The sequence below is a fragment of the Nicotiana tabacum genome, chromosome 18 (genome assembly GCF_000715075.1).
Source record: "Nicotiana tabacum cultivar K326 chromosome 18, ASM71507v2, whole genome shotgun sequence".
Taxonomy (NCBI): domain Eukaryota; kingdom Viridiplantae; phylum Streptophyta; class Magnoliopsida; order Solanales; family Solanaceae; genus Nicotiana; species Nicotiana tabacum.
Window position 1 is genome coordinate 117,371,592 of NC_134097.1, and position 10,281 is coordinate 117,381,872.

A 10,281-nucleotide genomic window follows, 5' to 3' on the forward strand; every position below is an offset into this window, starting at 1 on the left:
ATCAATATTGCCCCAATCCCTACACCCTTGGCGTTCACGGCTCCGTCAAAGAACATCTTCCAAACATGAGCTTCCTCCGAGATCACTTCTACGGTGTTTACCTCTTCATCTGGAAAGTAGGTATCCAATGGCTGGTATTCCTCATCGACCGGATTTTCGGCCAAATGATCTGCTAACGCCTGGGCTTTCATTGGCGTGCGAGTGACATAAACTATGTCGAATTCCGTAAGCAAGATTTTCCATTTAGCCAGTCTCCCAGTAGGCATTGGTTTCTGAAATATATACTTCAAAGGATCCAACCTGCTTATGAGGAATGTAGTGTGGGCTTGGAGATAATGTCTCAGCTTTTGAGCAACCCATGTGAGAGCGCAGCATGTCCTTTCCAGCAGAGTGTATTTGGCCTCGTAGCCGGTGAATTTCTTGCTCAAGTAGTAGATTGCTTGCTCCTTCTTTCCGCTTACGTCGTGTTGCCCGAGGATGCAACCGAAAGAGTTCTCCAAGACTGTCAGATATAAGAAAAGTGGCCTTCCCGGTTCTGGAGGGACCAAGACTGGGGGATTCGAAAGGTATTCTTTGACTTTATCAAAGGCTTCTTGACACTCAACTGTCCATTTGATCGCCGCGTCTTTCCTTAACAGCTTGAATATGGGCTCGCACATGCTTGTCAGCTGGGCAATGAACCGACTGATGTAATTCAACCTGCCCAACAGACTCATCACGTCTTTCTTCGTTCTCGGGGGAGGTAGATCTCTGATGGATTTTATCTTAGTTGGATCTAGCTCGATTCCTCTCCTGCTTACGATGAAGCCCAAAATTTTGCCCGACGGAACTCCGAAAGCGCATTTGGATGGGTTTAGCTTCAAGTCATACTTCCTTAATCTCTCGAAGAATTTCCTCAAGTCTTGGATGTGATTATCCTGCGTCTTGGACTTGACTATCACATCGTCCACGTATACCTCTATTTCCTGATGCATCATGTCATGGAAAATGGCAGTCATGGCCCTCATGTAAGTAGCCCCAGCATTCTTCAGACCAAATGGCATGACCCAGTAACAGTAGGTGCCCCAAGGCGTGGTGAAGGTAGTTTTCTCGGCGTCCTCTTCATCCATCAATACCTGATGATACCCAGCGTAACAATCTACAAAAGACTGTATCTCATGTTTGGCACAATTATCAACGAGGATGTGGATGTTGGGCAGCGGGAAATTATCTTTAGGACTTGCTCTGTTCAGATCTCGGTAATCTACACATACTCGAGTTTTCCCGTCCTTTTTTGGTACTGGGACCACATTCGCCAACCATGTTGTATATTGGACTACCCGGATCACTCCTGTTTTCAGTTGCTTGGTGATCTCCTCCTTAATCTTGTCACTGACCTCAGTTTTGAACTTTCGTTGCTTTTGTTGAACTGGAGGACAATCAGGATGAATCGGCAATTTGTGAACCACTAGATCAACACCTAGTCCCGGCATGTCATCATATGACCAAGCAAACACGTCTTTGAATTCAAAAAGAAGTTGAATTATCGCCTCTCGTGTCTTCTTGTCCGTGTGAATGCTTATCTTGGTCTCCCGGACTTCTTCCGGGGTTCCTAAATTTACCGGTTCAGTGTCATTCAGATTTGGCTTAGGTTTATTCTCGAAATATTCCAACTCTCGGTTTATCTCCCTAAAAGCCTCTTCCGCGTCATATTCTGGTTCTGGGTTCATTAATTCGCAGTTAAATAACTCATTGTGATCTGGGCGTGAAGTCCGCAAGCATGTCATATTTAAAGCCGCATTATTAGGACTGAAAAGAAAGATAAAAGGAAAAATAACAAAAAATCAGAACAAAAGAAAGAATGGGAAAGCAATGACGATTTTTTTTTTATTTTCTTTGGAAAGTTGGAAGACAACAATGTTTACAACTAGGGATTCAAAACAACAACAAAAAAGAAGAAAACGTTCAAGTTATGTCCTGGAGATAACTTGTGACACAGGAAAGGTGGCAGGACAGGTCTACCCGGACTTCCGTCTAGTCGGGAATGGCGTGGCCTCCCAGTTTTGAAGTTGGGCGCTCGGCCCCATGTACAGCATCTCAGCGGTTCTTGCGCCTTCACCTGGTTGAACCATGTGGACCTCGTAGAGCATCTCTCTCATCGCCCCACATATCTCCTCGATTTCCTCAGCTGTGAAGATCTCATCATCTTCTTCTTCAGCGTACCTTGGCCTGATGAAAGTTGCATATAAATTTGGCAGTGGTCGAGGTAACTTCCAACCCTCATTTTTCCTTTTCTTTGCCCACTCTTCGTCTGCTGGAGTAGGTTTGAAACCTAGTCCAAAAGGTTTCTTGATGACTGGCAAAGTAATGGGTTCTGTTATTCCCTGAAGGGTTCGTCCAAGCCCCTTCCCTGGCCTAAATCCATGCCGGATCATCTCTTTGGCCACCATAAATGAGGCGCTAGACAAGAAATGCTGGGGGTAGGGTATTCCCTCTTCGTGCTGCTCTGCCAGTACAATCTCGAAAGCTTGATAGACCGTATGTTCGCTCTCTTCTCTCGGTTCAAGATACGGGATGGATGGGTCCCGATAAATGGCATGCTCATCTTCCCTATGGACCACGATCTCCCGGTCTTCGTACTCGAACTTCACCATCTGGTGAAGAGTGGAAGGCACGGCTCCTGCCGCATGGATCCAAGGTCTGCCAAGGAGAAAATTGTAGGATGTGTCCATGTCGATCACCTGGAAGGTTACTCGAAATTCGACTGGTCCTATGACCAACAACAGGTCTATTTCTCCCATGGTATCTCTCTTGATGCCGTCGAAAGCTCTTACGCAGACATTGTTGGGTCGGATTCTTCCTGTCCCAATTTCCATTCTTTGTAGCGTGGAGAGCGGGCAAATGTCAACACCTGATCCCCCATCCAACATTACCCGCTTGACATAGTAGTCCTCGCATTTAACTGTTAAATGCAAGGCCTTGTTGTGTGCTGCTCCTTCCGGGGGTAAATCCTTCTTGCTGAAAGAGATTTGGTTGACGGCGAAGAATCTTTCTGTCATCCGCTCTAGTTGCTCCACCGAGGTTTCAACTGGTACATATGCTTCATTCAGGGTTTTCAGCAGGATCTTTTGATGCTCGGTCAACCTCATCAATAATGACAGCATGGATACTTGCTCAGGGTGCTTGCGCAGCTGATCTATCACTTCGTAATCCGGCATTTTCATTTGTTGGAAGAACACTTCCGCTTCTTCAACACTCACGGGCTTCTTTGGCAGGAAGCGCCTTTGTGTGGCGTTGTTCAGTTCTTGGGTATTTGAATACCTTCCAATGAAAGTATTTTCTGGAAGTTCTCCCATGACCTCTTTACCTTTGTACATTACCAAAGTCTTTTGATAATTCCATGGCACTGTGGACGGGTTGGTCATTGGCTTTTGTGGCACGCGTCCGATAACCACTGGCTCATTCAGTCGAGGTGGTTGAATCGTCCCCCGGACCACATAGGCCCCTTTTGGCACGTACACAGGTTTTGTCTTTTTGATTCCAAAGTTCTGCGTCTTCTCAGCTCGACCTCGTGGTATGTAAAGAACTTCATTTTTTACAGGTACCACTTTCTTCTCCACCTTCTTTTCAGGCACTTTCTTTATAGCTTTGACCTCTTCCCCCTTTTCTGGTTTCTGGTCCATTTCGGGCCTCTTCCCTGTGTCGATAATGGCAATTATGGCTTTCAGAGCAAGGTCGAACTCTTTGTCTTCACAAATCATTCCGATCAGCGGCCCATTATCGTGAGCGGGCAATGGATTGTTAGTCACATTTGGGATCTCTTCGTCCCTTAGCACTATTTTTCCCTGCTCTATCAAATTTTCGACCACTCTTTTCAATGACCAGCAGTCGTTTGTATCATGTCCCTCGGCCCCTGAATGATAGGCGCATCTGACTCTGGCTTTGTAAGAAGGCGATGTTGGGTTTTGCCTCGTTTGGGGGATTGGTTGCAAGAAACCCAACTGGACTAGCTTAGGGAACAAAGTAGAGTATTGTTCACCGATGGGCGTGAAAGTCCGCCGTCGAGGTGGCTCCTGGGGGCGGAAGTTATTCTGCGGGGGTTGTGGGTTATAGTGGTTGCGGTAAGGAGGCTGATTTCTGGGAGGTGGAGCTGGGCCTCGGTTGGCTTGTTGTGGTGGATGGTTATAAGGTTGGGCATTCATGACCATATAAGGTTGATGAGCATATGCCAAATTTGAGTGGGGGTAGTAGTGTTGTGGGGCTCTTTCCGGAAAATGGGGCCTGGGATGACGATACTCCCTTGCTTCAGAGGCTACCATAGTCGTTTCTTCCTTATTCTTCCCCCTTGTCGTTCCTCCGGACCCGCTTTGGACGGCCTGGGAGGTTGCCCTTATGGCTGCTTAACTCAGAATCCTACCTGTTTTCAAGCCATTTTCCACCATCTCTCCAATCTTGATTGCTTCCGCGAATGGCTTACCCATGGCTGACATCATGTTTTGGAAATAGTCAGACTCTTGAGCCTGGAGAAAGGTAGTGACCATTTCCGCTTCATCCATGGGAGGCTTCACTCTCGACGCCTGTTCACGCCACTTAATAGCATACTCTCTAAAGCTTTCCGAAGGCTTCTTCTTCAAATTCGACAGAGAGTTTCGGTCTGGCGCAATGTCGATGTTATACTGGAATTGTTTTACAAAATCTCTTGCGAGATCATCCCATATATGCCATCGGGACATTTCCTGATCCATATACCATTCGGAAGCTATCCCTACTAGACTTTCCCCAAAATATGCCATTAGCAGTTCTTCTTTTCCGCCGGCTCCCCGCAATTGGTTGCAGTATTTCTTAAGATGCGCAATGGGGTCACCGTGCCCATCGTATTTCTCGAACTTTGGGGTCTTGAAACCCGTTGGCAGGTTCACGTGAGGGAACATGCACAGGTCGGCGTAAGAGACGCTCTTTTGTCCGCTCAACCCTTGCATATTCTTCAAACTCTGTTCAAGGCTTCTCATTCTCTTGGCAATCTCATTTTGTTCTGCAATTCTGGGGTTCTGATCCTGCCCAGGTGCAAGCTCGCACTGAGGTGGTAGAGGATTAGTACTGGTAGCGAACCTAGTTGGTTCCATTGAGAACGATGGTGCTTGGAATGTAAAGGAGGATGAGTCAAAGCTTGGCTTGTACGTGGTAGGCTGTGCCGTAATCGGGCAAGGCGATGCAGTAAAGATGTTCATGCTTGCATCAGTGGGTGACATTCGGGGATGAGGCTCAGAAGGCGATCCAGCAGAGAAGGCTGAGGTGGCTGGGTACCCGAACGGGGTAGCAGGATAATTTATGGGGACATTAGAAGTCCCACTTGACCTGGAGAATAATTCAGGGAATCCGGGAACGACACTTGGCGGCTCTTTCCCATTATTCCAATCATCCAGCATCTCCAGCATGCGGAGCCGTAGGATTCTATTTTCCTCCGCAATTGCGGATTCAAGTGTGAGGACGGCTGAGATCGAGCTCTCCTCAGAAACAGGGATCGTTTGCAATGGAATTTCTGAAGACATTTCCACACTTCCTTTCGACCTGGTGAAGTAAGTGTGAGTACTGCTTCTGGTCCTAACAACAGGTAGTTGAACACTTCTCCTTGACCTCGTGAAGTATGAGTGCGAGGCCAGACTTTCACCAAACCAACCGTCTTTTCAAAAAACCCTGGATATACTCAATGACAAACGCACGGTTAATTTGTAGCAAATAACAGATAGTTAATCTCACGTTGGGCATGATGCACCTATACAGTTAAGTGGATTACTATATGTTTGCTACGAGAGCATGCGTCGTTCCGGCATTTTCCTCTTATTAGTTTTCCCCTTTTTTTTCTTTTTTTTATCTTTTTCTTTTCTTTCTTTCTTTTTTTTTGTTTTTCTTTTATTTATTTTTTTATTATTTTTGCAGTAAAAGAAATGCGACCGGATCCGATGAGGATTGCCTACGTATCACGATGCCTACGTGAATCAGATCATTACGTAGTTCGAAAAACACAAATGATCGTAAAAGAAACAACCTCTTTATTGTTGAAATGTTCTGTTACAAACTACATTTTGCAAAAGAAAAAGCAAACTTTGAAAGTAAACCTAGACTCAAAAATAAACTAAAAATCACCCTGATGGGAAAAACAGGCGGAAGATGCTAAGATACAGGCTTGACTTATGAGTGCATTATGGTTTTGAAAATTGGTGTCCGCGGGGCATCGTTCGGCCTCGCCGCGGTCCTAGGTGTGAGATCCCTCTCAAGTTGCTCCAACTCATGCATAGTCTGTTTGACATAACCCATTACTGCCGAGAGGACGGTAACGTTGGACATGTTCTCGCATCGTAGACATCGTCTGGTGATGGCATGGGCAATGACCTTGATCCTATCTCTGGTTTGCTTCTTCTCTATGAGTAGGCGTTTTATCTGATCGCTGCATATCTTGAAAACTTGAGCATCTTGTACATGCTGATGCTTCAGTCGCCGTACTTCCAACTTCATCTGGGCTATTGAGTCGTACCAGTATCTGCTCTCCATTTGGAAATCCTTGGCCAGATTAGCTGCTTTGATTTCAAGTGCAGCCAGCTCTCTCTTCATTTTAGCAACAGTCTTCTCGTGGTCGCTTTCCAATTGATTCAGGTATCGGCGATGCTTATTTGCTCTTGTATCCCACTGTGCCCTGAGCTCTGCTATGATGTTTTCAGATTTCTCCAAACCATCTTGCCATTCCCTGATTTCACCTTTTAGCCTTTTTATCAGCTGTTCGTCTGATCGACGCCTTGGTTGTTTATCCGCATCCACCCTTATATGTTTGATCTGGGCTTTGAGCATTTCATTTTCTTGAATTAACCCGTTCCGCTTTCCCAGACCGGTGGCAATTTGCACGTCGTGTTCGTATTTCAAGCTTTCTACTTGTTGCTTTAACCTACTGATTTCGGCGCAATAGTCTCTTTCCTTTGCTAACCAATCCCACTGTCTTTTCGATGATTCGGTGAAATTCCGGATGTGGGGTCTCTTAGCTGGCCTTTCATGCTCAAGTTCCCTTCTATACCATGCAAGGTAACCTGGCGCCGTCTCTCCTTTGGCTCGATCCCGCACGCAAGTATCTGATTTCAAATATTGACACTCACTCCAGATTTGGCGAATCTTTGCTTCTGGGAATTGTCCGTTAGGACTTATCTCAATTGCTTGAGTGCTAAGATCTTCCTCATGAGGTACTGTTTGGCATCTTTCAAACTGTCTCAAAACTCGGCAGGGTGCGTAAGGTTGAATTCTCTTAAGCCCCATTAGTAAGAAATGAGTTTTAGCTGCAGACATATATAGGATCTCATCAACAGGCAACCATCCCAACGTCCATTGTATTTGGCTGGCAGTAAGAGTTTGAAAGAACGAGGTCCATGCCAGGACTCCTTTGGGCAAACTGATCTCTTTGGTTCTCGTGTAAGATTCTTCTATGCAGGTCTTTTCCGGGGAACCATGGCTCAAAATCTCGGAATAATGGCAGAGGTGCTCGGTCATCCATAGCTGTAGGAGCAAGTTACAACCTTCGAAGAAATTTCCCCCAGCTTTACAAGCTGTAAGAGCTCGAAAGATGTCGGATACCACCATAGGCGCGAGAGTACTGTCACTTTGCGTGAGTAAAGTGCTGACGACCCCGGATATCTTCAGATCAATGTTTCCGTCTTTCCTTGGAAATACCAGAAGGCCTAGGAACATCACCATGAAAGCTACCCATCTGTGCTTGTCCCACTTCTGACGAGCTCCTTTGCTGCACAGTTTGTTGATTGGATTATTGAATCCCCCTCATGACCGTACCTATCATATATGAAGCATGGAGTACAAAATCCGGCTGCCAGATCCGGGTTGTGGACTGTTCTAGGTATCTTCAATGAATCTAGGAACCGATGTACCGTGACGACTCTTGGGGCAACCAAGTATTTCTGTCTTAACGGAAGTTCAGTATTCCCGATGTACCCAGCCATTTCTTCCAAAGTCGGGGTTAGTTCAAAATCAGAGAAATGGAAAACGTTGTGCGCCGGGTCCCAGTAGGTGATCAAAGCCCTTATGATATCTCCCCGAGGTTGGATTTCCAACAGACCCACAAGACCTTTCAGATATTTCTTAACCTCATTTTGTCCTTCAACACCTAGATCATTCCACCATAGTCGTAACTTGACAGGGATTTTGGTCATTATTGAAAAATGTTCATTTTGCATCGTGCTCATCCTGCACATTTATTAAGGTGATTTTAACAAAAATGACTAACTCAAAATATTTTTACAGAGGGGATCAAGTTTTGAACACGGCCTTTAAGCACTTCGGGGACGAAGATTTTAAGGCTGTGTGGGTCCACCGGATAAAAATGCTAAATAAGACCCAAAGGTGGCTGTTTACGCAAAGTCAGCCTTCTGGCGCCCCTTTCGGGAACATTCGGCTATTTATGACAAAACAGCGTCACTCGATTTATTTACGACTCTTTTTTAAAGTTTGAAACGCATTTTTTATTATTTACTTATTGATTTTGTCTATTCTAGCAAAAAAATGGGGGTTGAACCGAACGAGGGTTGCCTACGTATCTCACATCCGGTGAGAATCAAACCGGCGTAGTTCGGGCATATCATGAATAGAGAAAATCAAATAAACCTAGAAATCAAGAATAAGTATTTTTTTTATTATTATTATTTTTGAAAAAAAAGATAAAGACTAAAGAAAATATTTATTTTTTTAGGCAATATTTGGACTATTAGTCTGAATTTATAAAAGGGGTACTACAAAAGAAACAACACATTTTTTGAATTATGAATTTTTCATTTTTTTTTTTTACTTTTAAATAAATACCTTCTTTTTTTTTTGATTTTGGACATGAAAGAAAAAAAAAATTGTATATTTTTTTTAATAATTCAAACTAAGAAGACAAATTTTGTTTTTATTCTTTTTTTTAGAAAAATTCCGGCGAGGTTTTGACAATACTTGAACATTGGTTTTATTTTTCCAAAATAAGTAATTATCTCCCTACGCTGCTATTTTCCCTTTTTTAGAAACCGGTCAGCATGCGGAACCGAAGCAAATAAATGCACAAAACAAATAGGATGCAGCAGGGTGGTCTTTTTCATTTCAGGTTGCATGTCCTAGACGGACCCAACCCCTGTGTTGAGTCCCCTAAGTCAAATGCAACATGATGCAAATAAGCGTTCCTACTAGGGATCCGGCATGAAGTCAAGTTATTCTAGGTTCACAACCTGGGTATTTGTTCTAGACTGTGTACCCGAGCGGACAACTCGAGTCGAGGAGGGGGCTACGTACCGGGGAACCGCGAGATCGTCCGGCTTTGTAACTTGTCTGACCTCTTTCTTATTTCAGGTATTGACACTAACAGAATAGGGAGTCTCGACCAGCGAGCTTCTCCCCGGAGGTAAGAAGAGAAGGGTTTCGGCACAGTTTATATACAGTTCAGATAATATCAAAGCGGTAAAAGACAACATTTAGCACGTTATGCAAAAAACATGTAATAAATATCAGATAATAAAGCCAAATATAACAATTATTCTAAGCTCGAATTCTTGAACCCTGAACCAGCGGTTCTGGGTTTAATTCCCCAGCAGAGTCGCCAGAGCTGTCACACCTCCTTTTTGCACACCCGGCCCCGAAGGGTTAAATGCGCGAGGGAATTTTTCCAATTTAAGTGACAATATTCGAAATGGGATTATTTAGTCAATTCAGAGTCGCCACTTGGGAAAGGTTTGGCTTTTGGTGTCCCAAGTCACCGGTTTATCTTGAATCCCAAATCGAGGAAATTTTTGACTTTTCCAAATGAAGTCTGTGAACCAGAAATTCTAAGTAAGGAATTCTGTTGACCTGAGGGAAGGTGTTAGGCACCCTCGAATCCCGTGGTTCTAGCACGGTCGCTTAAATTGTTATAATGGCTAAATATCTGATTTAAATACATGTTGTGACTTATGTGCTTTTATTAAGTTTAAACCGCTTTTATTATTGTCATTTATTTTTATAGAATTGCAACGTCGTGAAAATGCATCTCGAACCACGTCACAATCAATGCACCCGTAGTTGTTAACGCACTTCGACTCCGTTGAGATTTGGATTCGAGTCACATCAATGTGCACCCGAGTTTAAGAATGTAATTTTAATTAAGTCGCGCCTAAAGAGTCTAGCGCATTATTATTTTGTAGGAAGCCACGAAATTCACTAAACGGCCTATTCTGAATTCTGAATATTTATTATGATTATTTATTGAGGGCCCCGCAATTTGCATTTTATTTGGCGAGGCTCGTC